Source organism: Callorhinus ursinus, unplaced genomic scaffold, assembly GCF_003265705.2.
Source record: "Callorhinus ursinus isolate GAN/ISIS: 27379988/994484 unplaced genomic scaffold, GSC_fseal_2.0 scaffold4, whole genome shotgun sequence".
NCBI lineage: Eukaryota > Metazoa > Chordata > Mammalia > Carnivora > Otariidae > Callorhinus > Callorhinus ursinus.
The window spans coordinates 56963840-56974984 of record NW_027397066.1 but is presented as its reverse complement, the minus strand read 5'-3'; the positions used below and the strand labels follow the sequence as shown (position 1 = coordinate 56974984).

General features: G+C 41.3%; 1 pseudogene; it reads left to right on the top strand.

Annotated features, from left to right (window-relative positions):
- Positions 1–5408: 5408 nt before the first annotated feature.
- Positions 5409–6217, top strand: LOC112835905 (large ribosomal subunit protein eL8 pseudogene; annotated as a pseudogene).
- The last annotated feature ends 4928 nt before the right edge of the window (positions 6218–11145 follow it).

Genomic DNA, 11145 nt, shown 5'->3' with positions numbered 1-11145 from the left:
ACGAGGGGGAGGAGCACGAGGAAGCAGCAGCAGCAAGATGGGTGCTGATTATAAGGCTTTAGATGCACCAAACATTTTCAGTTCTCAAAGCCACACAGTAAATTAGCTAATACTATTATCTCCATTTTACAGATGAGAAAACTGAGGGACTGAGACATTAATTTGCCCGATATCACTCAGCTAGCAAATAGCAAAGCCAGGGTCACTATACAACACACAGTGCTGGGCTTATACCTCCAGTGGCCGGATATTTACTGAAGCTACCATACACCAAGTACTATCTGGGTATTACAGGAAATAATATGATATAGCACCCGCTAAAATATGCCTGAAAACCTCTTCCAAACATTTGCCACTCTCGTCAGTCCCCCTTCCTCACCTCAGCTCCACGTTTTCAAAGGCTATGATGTAGTCTCATGTTTCATGATTGAAATACAGGATCAGTAATGTACCTCCCTTTAACTTACCCACAACTCGGTCCTTTATCTCCCTTCATTCTTTTCTCCATGCTTACATTGTTTTTTTGAACTCTATTGCTCATGTATGCTCCATGTGTTGTGCTAATTGCCTGCTTATATATCTGTATCTTAGGAGACACTTTTTATTTATATTTTTGGCTGTTCAGCATCTTGATTTCCTTTTGGGGAATTACTCTAACCCAGTGGTGTGCTGATAAATATTTAAAAACTGGCTCTCCAGGTGGAGAAAAAATATTTTTTAAATAGTATTTTTAATAATAAAATGTTATTTTATTAAAAATTTTATTATACATTTTATTCGTAAACATTTTTTATAAATTTTACTCATATAAAGAACATGTAACGATCTATAAATAATAAGAAAATATATAATACTCTCTCTTCATTGTAAACTCCATACAGCAATGAATTCTCCCAGAATGCTTTTGTTGTTTTTGTAACTTTTGTAGCCAAACTACAAAAGTTGTAGTGATGACAAAGTATAGTTATATGTCCAGTGTTGTTGGTGTTTTCATGTATGAAATAAGTAAGGTAAAGGAACACAACAGAGATGTATGTCAGAACTTTTTTCTGTTCGTCGATGACATGAGTTCTTTGTTGAATCTTATAATAGTTTTTGAATACTGGGAGAATATTTCCTCAATTTTTTAAACTCTTCATAATGTAATGGCTGAAGATGTGACACGATTTTAAGTTTCATCTGCATTATTTACATTTCTCCATGACTTTCTTAAGTCTGAACAACCAACAAAATAACAAATCAAGTCCTACTTTGTAGCATTTGTGAATGTGTACCACATAAAACAGTCCCACCCTGGCCAATTTCAAGCTACCAATGTGATGCACAGTAGCACAATGTATAATATTTCCACTCCATGGCCACAGATGTAAATAACCTTAAGAACATAAATAATAGTAAAATGTAGTAAAATCATTAGGAGGTGGTAAGTTTTGAGTATTTATTATCTTTGTTTCAATATAATTTATTTAATTGCAAGTTAATATCATTTAATTTTTTTTTAAAGATTTTATTTATTTGAGAGAGAGAATGAGAGATAGCACGAGAGGGAAGAGGGTCAGAGGGAGAAGCAGACTCCCCGCTGAGCAGGGAGCCCGATGCGGGACTCGATCCTGGGACTCCAGGATCATGACCTGAGCTGAAGGCAGTGGCTTAACCAACTGAGCCACCCAGGCGCCCCATATCATTTAATTTTAATTACTGTTTTTAACAACTGGCTTATAAACTTCCTGAAAATTTAGCAGTTGGCTCTCACGAGCAAGCAGTACAAGCCAATCCAGCCTACAGCTGCTTCTTCCCCACAGGTCACAGGTAGTCTTGGGCAGGAGGGACCGTCTTCCTGTTTCATAAAGGAGACCACAGGAAATGGGTCTCCGGTCTACCTTAAGGAATCAAGGGACAGGCCTAGAAACTAAGCGTGGCCCCTTATGTGCACTCTTCTGGGACTCTGAATCTCGACTGACTCAAAAAATAAGGGAAGAAACAGTTGGAGAGATCCATCACCCAACATGGCAGCAGCCGCTAACCAAACAGCTCCTGCTATGGAACTGCGCTATGCTTCTCTTTCGATTGTCTGGACGTGCCTTGGTCACTGCCTCTCTCAACACCTGTTCTCAAGCCTGTGATCCTCCCATGTTCTTTCCATAAGTTACATTTGGCATGTTTCTGTTGCTCACAATCAATAAACCCAACAGTTACTGCATGAGTTCCTTAGAAGCAAGGGCTGGATCTTCCTGTTTCTAAGTCTTGCACCTCACATAGTTCTAACACCAGGTGAAGGCTCAATAAATATGTGAATGGATTTTATAGTTGGGATGACATTCCGGATTATATAGATCATAAACAAGCCCGTAACATAAGTTGAAATAATAAAATTGTGTTCGGAGTTCCAGAGAATAGGAATGAATGTTGTAGCACAATGTTTCTGCACGTGGTAATGATACAGAAGTCCCCTCCCGATCGGCGAGGGATACGTTCCAAGGTCCCCAGTGGATGCCCGAAACCACAGATAGTAGCCAGCCCTATATATACTGTTTTTTCTTATACATACATGCCTATGATAAAGTTTAATTTATAAGTTAGGCACAGTGAAAGATTAACAAGATCTAATAATAAAATAAAACAATTATAACAATACAGATCTTCCTCAACTTATGACATGGTTACGTCCTGACAGAGCCATTGTAAGCTGACAATATTATTAGTCAAAAGTGCTTTTCCTACACCTAACCTACCAAGCATCATAGCTTAGCCTCACCAACCTTAAAAGTGCCCAGAACACTTACATTAGCCTAGAGCTGGGTAAAATCACCTAACACAAAGCCTATTTTATAATAAAGTGTTGAATAGCTCATGTGATTTAGTGAATACCGGACTGAAAGTGCAAAACAGAATGGCTGTGTGGGTAGGGAATACTTGTAAGTGTGTCGGTTGTTTACTCCCGTGATGGGGGGCCCCCTGCAGCTACTGCTCCCAGTTCCACGGGAGAGGGTCACGCCGCTCAGCTAGCCTGGGGAAGAGACCCAAATTCAAAATTCAGAGCAGGGTTTCTACTGAAGGCATATCACTTTAGCACCATCCTAAAGTCAAAATATCATAAGTCAAACCATCGTAAGTTGGAGACCGTCTGTATACTATAGTAAAAGTTATATGACGGGGCACCTGGATGGCTCAGTCGGTTAAGCATCTGACTCTCTATTTGGGCTCAGGTCATGATCTCAGGGTCGTGGGACTGAGTCTCATGCTGGGCCCCACACTGAGCGTGCAGCCTGCTTGGGATTCTCTCTCTCCCCCTCTCTCTGCCCCTCCCTGCTCATGCTCTCTCTCTCTCTAAAATAAATAAATAAATAAAATAATAATAATTATATGAACGAGCTCTCTCTCTTGCTCTTTCTCTCTCTCTCTCAAAATATCTTATTGTATTTTACTCACCTTTCTTCTTGTGATGAGGTGAGAAGATAAAACGCCTAGGAGGCCCCATGACTTAGATTTAGGCTACCACTGGCCTTCTGACGATTCGTCAGAAGGAGGATCACCTGCTTCCAGACATCAGCAACTGAAACTGCTGAAAGCAAAATCGTCCCTCTATATTACGATGTTGACAGTCATCTTGATAATAACAAGGATACTGGCTGGTAGTGGGGGGAGGTGGTGTTCATCAAGGATTTGGATATTTCCTGTGCCTACTTCATAGCCTCTCCACCCACCTGTTACTCCAGCCATTGAGGAGGCCATGAGTGTCACACAGGTGAGCCCCGCTAACCCCTCACCTCAGCTGCACCACATTCTCTGGTACTCCCTGACTTCGCAGCATGGCACACCCATGTGTGCCCAACTTGGAAGTGAGAGAATTAACAGACAAGTCTTAATCAATGGGGATTAGAAGTGAGTAGGTAATTCTTCCTCTCTTTTGTCCTCCCAAGAGAAGATTCTGAGGAACATTCGTTCTACATGGCTTTCCAGAGGGCCCCCGCAAGACGAAGCCCCAGTGGCCCAAGGTGATGCAGATTCAGGAACATACTCCTATGTCAGCTTTCTCTCCCTCCCTACTAGTCCCGGTCGCTCACTCCTGTTCCCCCGGATCATTTCCCAAATAAACTACCTTAGATTCTGGGGGAAGACCAGATTAAGATAATAACTCTGAAAAATATTTTCTTAAAAGAAAGCATGATTTGGCATTTTTTCTCTTCAACTCTTCCTAACATCTCAGTTATTCACAACTTTTTCTCAGTTGAATCAAAATTACAAATGTAGTTGTCAGAATTCAACAGTAGGTATGTGTAAAAAGATAAATGTCCCTCCAAAATTCATATGTTGAAGCCTCTCTACTCCCAGAACCTCAGAATGTGACCATATTTGGAGATAGGGCCTTTAAAGAGAAGATTAAGTAAAAGTGAGGTCATAGTCTGAGCCATAATCCAGTCTAGGGTCCATAAGGTGAGGACAGAGGGAGAAGGTGGCCATCTGCAAACCAAGAAAAGAGGCTTTAAAAGAAACCAAGAGCTGCCAACACCTTGATCTTAGACTTCCAGGCCCCAGATGGTGCAAATAAATAAATTTCTGTTGTTTAAGCCACTCAGCCTATGGTATTTTTTTATGGTAGTCCTAGCAAACTAATTCAATATGTTATCAGAAAATAGCCTTTTTTTTTTTTTTACCCTTTACTAGTATAGGACCTACTTACCAATCCATCAAGAGAGAATTGGCTTTAGAAAAGTACAGAGATTTAATATTCATAATGATAGTTCTGAGTCATTGAAAAAATGTAAAGTTATTTCTAGAATTCTCTCTATGTGACACCGATATATTTTCTTAAGGTTTTGGAGTTTAATGATACAAAATTTCTCTTATCTGGGACTACAACTTATCAGAAATGAAACATTTCCATATATTGCTATGTAAACAATACATCTCTACCATGGCAGACTTTTCTATCCTTCAGGTTTAGAAGGAGCATTCTTTTCTCATGTTGCCATAGAGAGAAGCATGACTTGACATTATACTAAACACTAATAAAACCTGGAAATGTTCACAGACTGTGGAAAGTATTTCAGATTGTGGAATAAAGAGTGAGGATGAATTACATCGAGTTGTTTTCTGTATTGATTTAATGCCTCGTTACTTTTTCGGGATCATGGAGAGTTCCCAGAACACTCCGCTTTCCTCTTTACATTTCCTTTGATCGATATAAACCAATTGTGCCTGTGTATCGGCCATTGTTACTCCCACAGGGAGGAGAGAGACCTGGAAAAGATAAGAAAACAGGGGAGGCCGATATGGTGAGGGCTGTGAGCTCAGCCAGAATGAATGAAAGGCAAGACACTCTCTAAGGGGAAAAAATTATTTCAGTTCTTTCTGCCATAACCCACAGTTAAAACTCAGCATAGAGCTCTCTCCTCCAGCAACCCAAGATGCCGAAAGGGAAGAAGGTGAAGGGGGAAGAAGGTGGCCCCGGGGCCCTGCTGTCGTGAAGAAGAAGCAGGAGGAGGCCAAGAAGGTGGTCAGTCCCCTGTTCGTGAAGAGGCCCAAGAATTTTGGCATCGGACAGGACATCCAGCCCAAAAGGGACCTCTCCTACTTTGTCAAATGGCCCCACTACATGTGGCTGCAACGGCAAAGGGCTATTCTCTATAAACGTCTAAAAGTGCCTCCCGCAATTCACCAGTTCACCCAGGCCTTGGACCGCCAGACAGCTACTCGACTGCTTAAGCTGGCCCACAAGTACGGACCAGAGACAAAGCAGGAGAAGAAGCAGAGATGGTTGGCCCAGGCCGAGAAGAAAGCTGCAGGCAAAGGGGATGTCCCCACTAAGAGGCCACCCATCCTTCGAGCTGCGGTTAACACTGTCACCACCTTGGTGGAAAACAAGAAGGCTCAGCTGGTAGTGATTACACATGATGTGGATCCCATCGAGCTGGTGGTTTTCCTGCCTGCCCTGTGTCGTAAGATCGGGGTTCCCTACTGCACTATCAAGGGGAAGGCCTGGCTGGGGCGTCTGGTCCACAGGAAGACCTGCACCACTGTCGCCTTCACACAGGTCAACTCGGAAGACAAAGGAGCTCTGGCAAAGCTGGTGGAAGCCATCAGGACCAATTACAATGACAGATACAATGAGATCTGCCACCACTGGGGAGGCAACATCCTGGGTCTGAAGTCTGTGGCTCGCATCACCAAGCTGGAAAAGGCAAAGGCTAAAGAACTGGCCACCAAACTGGGCTGAGTGGACACTGCTGAATTTTCTGTACATGAAAGTAATAAAATTTGTCTTTCAGCCAGTGTCAAACAAAACAAAAACAAAAAACCTCAGCATAGAGGGATCATTGGAAAATATTAAGGAGCCGTGATTAATATCCTATGCAGAATATTTTTTTTAAAGATTTTATTTATTCCTCAGAGACAGAGAGAGAGAGAGGCAGAGGGAGAAGGGAGCCCGACGCAGGACTCGATCCCAGAACCCTGGGATCATGACCTGAGCTGAAGGCAGATGCTTAACCGACTGAGCCACCCAGGCGTCCCACCTATGCAGAAATTTTATCTAAAATTGTTAGGAGGCTGGGACACAAGAAAACAAACATCCATAAGTGAGTAACTGCTGCTTGATAGCAGCACATCACTGTTCACATTTATCAAAACGTCAGCCTTAAATTCCTGCAAGAGTCACAATACGTATTTTCTACAACAACAATAACAACAAAAAGAAAAAATGTTTCTAAGTTTGAGTGTATTGTCTAAAACTGATTCAATCAAATGAAGTTGTCCATCATGGAAACACACCACTGTGGAATTCTGTGACAATAGGCAGAGAAGTGACTTCAGCAGAAATGACATGACGTGGTCTAGAGAAGCACACTTCACCTGGAAAGCATGTGCCGAAGATACACAAGTGCATTGTCTATGTAATCCCAAAAAGGACAGTCACAAAAAGTGTACTGCTTCTCCCAAGGGATTGTTGAATTTTTTTACCTGTTCCAGAATGAAGACTGAAAGCCTTTTGATATCCCACTATTTAATTTGTTTGATGTCTTTATGAACACTGGAGGGCCGTTCTTTAAAGAGCACATGAGAATGTAAATTGCTCTAGGCTCCATTGCTTTGAACCATGTGTAATGTGAACTAATTACATAATTTATTCCAGAACAGTAATGAGATTACTGGTTAGTCATCAGTCAGGTGCTGGATCACTTTTATTGGTCATCAATTTTTAAGCTCAGTTGAGGGATTTACTCAAATGGCATATTTAATTACCACAGATAAAGAAGAAATAAGCCATCCACCGAAAAAGAGGTGGCCATTAGGGGTTACCTAAGTCTCTGTGTAAGATGATAGAAGGAAAGTAACCTCACGCTGAGTTCAGTAATAACCAGCCTTCATGTCTAAGCTTCAAAGACTACTCTGAAATACAGATGTGTTCCTTCTTACCACAATCTGTGCTTCCTTTTTTATTCTGCCAGTGAACAGACCATTTCCTTCCTTTATCCTTTCTTGCTTTCATGCTTTCTTCCTTGTATTAGGAACGAGCATAAGCCCTGGGCCATACTTTATGTTATAGACAGTCTGTCAGGAGGATGAAATAGATAGAACTAGGGGAGAAGCTCTGAGGCCTGCACCCGAAGCAATAAACAGAAGAGCTGGGAAGAAGTAAGAAAAGCCAATCTGGAAAACTCAGACACCTATTCCAGATACATAGGGACCAAGGTCTGTACAGTAAAAAGTTCTGGAATGGTTGATGTATACTAATAAATAGGCAATGTAATGCACAAATAAAATAGTGCTTTAACAGGGCAGTACTTACTTATGACTAAAAACAAAACAAAACAAAATTTGGACTCTCCCTAAACCTGTACAGAACAAGAAAAAGATAGAAACACTAATACCATTTCCCTACAAAGGAGAATATACACAAATTCTGGATAATCTATGACAGCAAACCAGCAATGTATTTACTACTATTGCTCTCAGAGAAGGTGGAGGTGCCTTTCCTTGGTCGCTCATGGATTTGTGAGTGTGTGCGGTCTGGTGGAAACAGACACTGAATTTAGACAAACATGCTGCCCACTCACTCGCATGTGGTTTTGGCAATGTGCTTAACCGCTCTGAGAAGTAGTTTGTATCATCTATAAAGTGTGAAGAGGAATAATATCCACTAGGGCTATTTCCAAGGGGCTAATCGCATTTGTAACTTGTTCCGAAATCAAGTAAAAAATGCACTTAAAGCACACAGCTTAGGAAATACTTGATAAATGTTCATTTCCATGTTTTGTTTTTCCTCCCACCATCCCTGTCTCCCTGTTGATAGTCACTCATGGCATAAGGAACAGAGGCGACGGGCTCGTGGCCACCGCGTAGGCAAGGGTGCTCAGACAGTGGGATGATTCGGCTGCGTGCTGGGCAGACGCTTCACAGGAGGGGAGGGCAGGGCGAATTGTTTCTCCTCCCACTCCCGCACGTTGTCCACAAGAGGCACGTTTTTAGCAATTTTGTGACAGTATTATGTTGGCATGGAAGGATGAGAACGAGTAAAGTATGGCAGCCAGATCCCCAAATGCGAAGGAGAGGGCAGTCAGGGGTGGGGCGGATGAGGCCCCTGAAGCTTGACCACACCCAGGCTGGCTCCTCCAGAATAACGTTAGATCCGGAAACTCTTTCAAGGCAAAATTACCCAAAACTAATTTAAAAATTCTGCCCCCCCCCATTCCTTTTTTTTCCAGACTAGAATAACAAGATGAACCTTTATGGCAGAGCACAGGAAAATACACAGGAAAAACGTAGACAGGTGTTAATTTTCCTGTTCTGACGCAACCCTTTTGGTTGTGATTTCACATGGTTAAATATCTTGTTCAGGACCATAGCAGATCTTCCCAGATCACTGAGCGATTTTTCTTGAGAATACTCCAGATGATTGCATCAGGAGGCATTGTCGTCATGTGCTTTAACACGAAATGGAGAGTGGAGAGGGGGGAAATGATTCAGAAGACAGGTCTGGAGCATAATTAGACAAACACTGCAGTCTCCAGCTCTCTGTCAGCAGCAGACTTAGGAGGCTAAGTTTCCACAATATTTGTAGGGAAACAAATACTCTATAGCCACAGGCTTCTGCTGTTCTTGTAATGATTTCATCCAAGTCCTCAGCCCGTCCTGAAGGCTTGAGAGGAGATTATGAATTTCAGGACAGACACACAGAGCAGAGGGATAGACTGTAGAAACCAAGAGGTCAGGAGCAGCGGGGCAGATCGTGACCTTGAGGAAACACTTACTGCTTGACCCAGGTTATTTCCAGTTGTAAAAGCCAGAGCTCCAAACTTCCACAGGAGTTTATGAAGACGAGTTGGATATCACTTGTTCAACTCCCTCTAACCATCTTCCCCTTTTTCTTTAGTCTTACTCCCTCTGTCTATACTCCTCCATTTACCCCTTTTTCCCTCCATCCTATGATGAGGTTGAAACTACACTGCAAGGCTCAAGAAACGGAAACCCTACATTTCAAGGTGAGATAAACCCTCCAAGCCTCCTTACTCTCCATAGACCTGATGTGAAGGGTAGACTGGGCACAATTCTAGCTCAAAGCATAATATTCTTATCTTTACACATTAGGTCAAGTTATAGAAACTAGACCATCCCCAGAGGAAATACCAAAGTATAGACCCACTAAGATTAAAAGGAATGTCTATTTATTTGAAAGATGGCTTAATAGCAATAGAAATAGGAAATTGCTTCCATTTTGGCAAGCACAATAAATTGAACAGAAATATCAAAGAACAGTTAAGTTTAATTTTTAAAAAACCAGCAGAATTAGTTTACACTTGAGCAGAGATTTATTTATGCAGCTTATCTAAAATCCGGGTAAATATTCTACTTCACGGATAGCCACTATGCCTGCCACTCCTCTTTTGCAAGTCAACATTTTCCCAGCAAGAAGTAGGTTGGTTGAAGCAGGAGGTAAAATGCAGGGGTTGGCCAATTTTCTGTAAAGTTCCCGATGTAAATATTTTAGGTTTTGCAGGCCACACATAGGGTTTCTGGCTTCTGTAGCAACCACTCACCTCTATAATTGTAGCTTGGAAGTAGCCATAGACAATATGTAAACAAATGGTTGTGGTCATTCTCCAATAAAACTTTAGTTATGAATACCAAAGTCTTAAGTTTCTTACAACTTTCACGCATCACAAAATACTAGTCTCCCTCGAATTTTTTTTAATCCCTTAAAAGTGTTTTGTATGGCTCACGGGCCACACAAAAACAGGATATGGCCCATGGTCTGTAATTGTCAACCCCAGCATAATGCAAGGACTAGGAGTCATATAGGCAGAAAATATTAGTCTGAATTGGGTAAATCATGAAAACTCTCTAATTTTTTTATATCAACTTCTTGTGAGGAGAAAAAGTTATACACATGAAAATAATTTCAAAATATTATGTATTATACACATAATAGTTGTTGGTGATGTTTGTTTATATAGACACTGTCACATATATGTTGGCCACATAAAAACCCAGAAGCACACAAATCAGCATAGATTGTCAAAAATCACAAAGGCAGTAAGTGCGCATATACGTAAGTCGTAAGATCTCCAAGGTGTCAAAGTTGAGGTACAAATTTGTCTCCAATATCGTTGGCAGCCAAAGTGAAAAGGAAGCATTCGATTCAATTCAATTCAATTCAACAAATATTTATTTTGTTAGTATCTACTAGGAGCCAACCATTGTTCTAGGTGCTAGGAATGTAATAGTTCAAACAAAGTCTTAGCTGCTGTGACACAAAATTGTTATGATATTCCCTTGTGATAAGAGAGGATAGCAACTCTTTAAGGGAAGAGAAGCCTTCCTGGGTATGTAGTACTGAAAATAATTTTCCTTGAGGCTTCACATAGGCCACCCTGCTATGCTGTGAAGACTTCTGTCTCAATGATATGCCTATGAAAGTGTGATATTAAATTGTTTCTTGCATCTTTCAGTGAAAACTGAGGATGGGACACCAGAGCTTTCTCAGTAAAAGTAACCCTGTTGTAAGCCAACACAGCCTAGGGTCAGTGTATAATTCTCAGCTGCTCTAACTTAATCCAAGAATCAGACGTGGATTACTAGATAAAACCTACATCTCCAAATCTGCATCAGAATGATCTGGGAAGCTTCTGAAATATTGTCGATTTT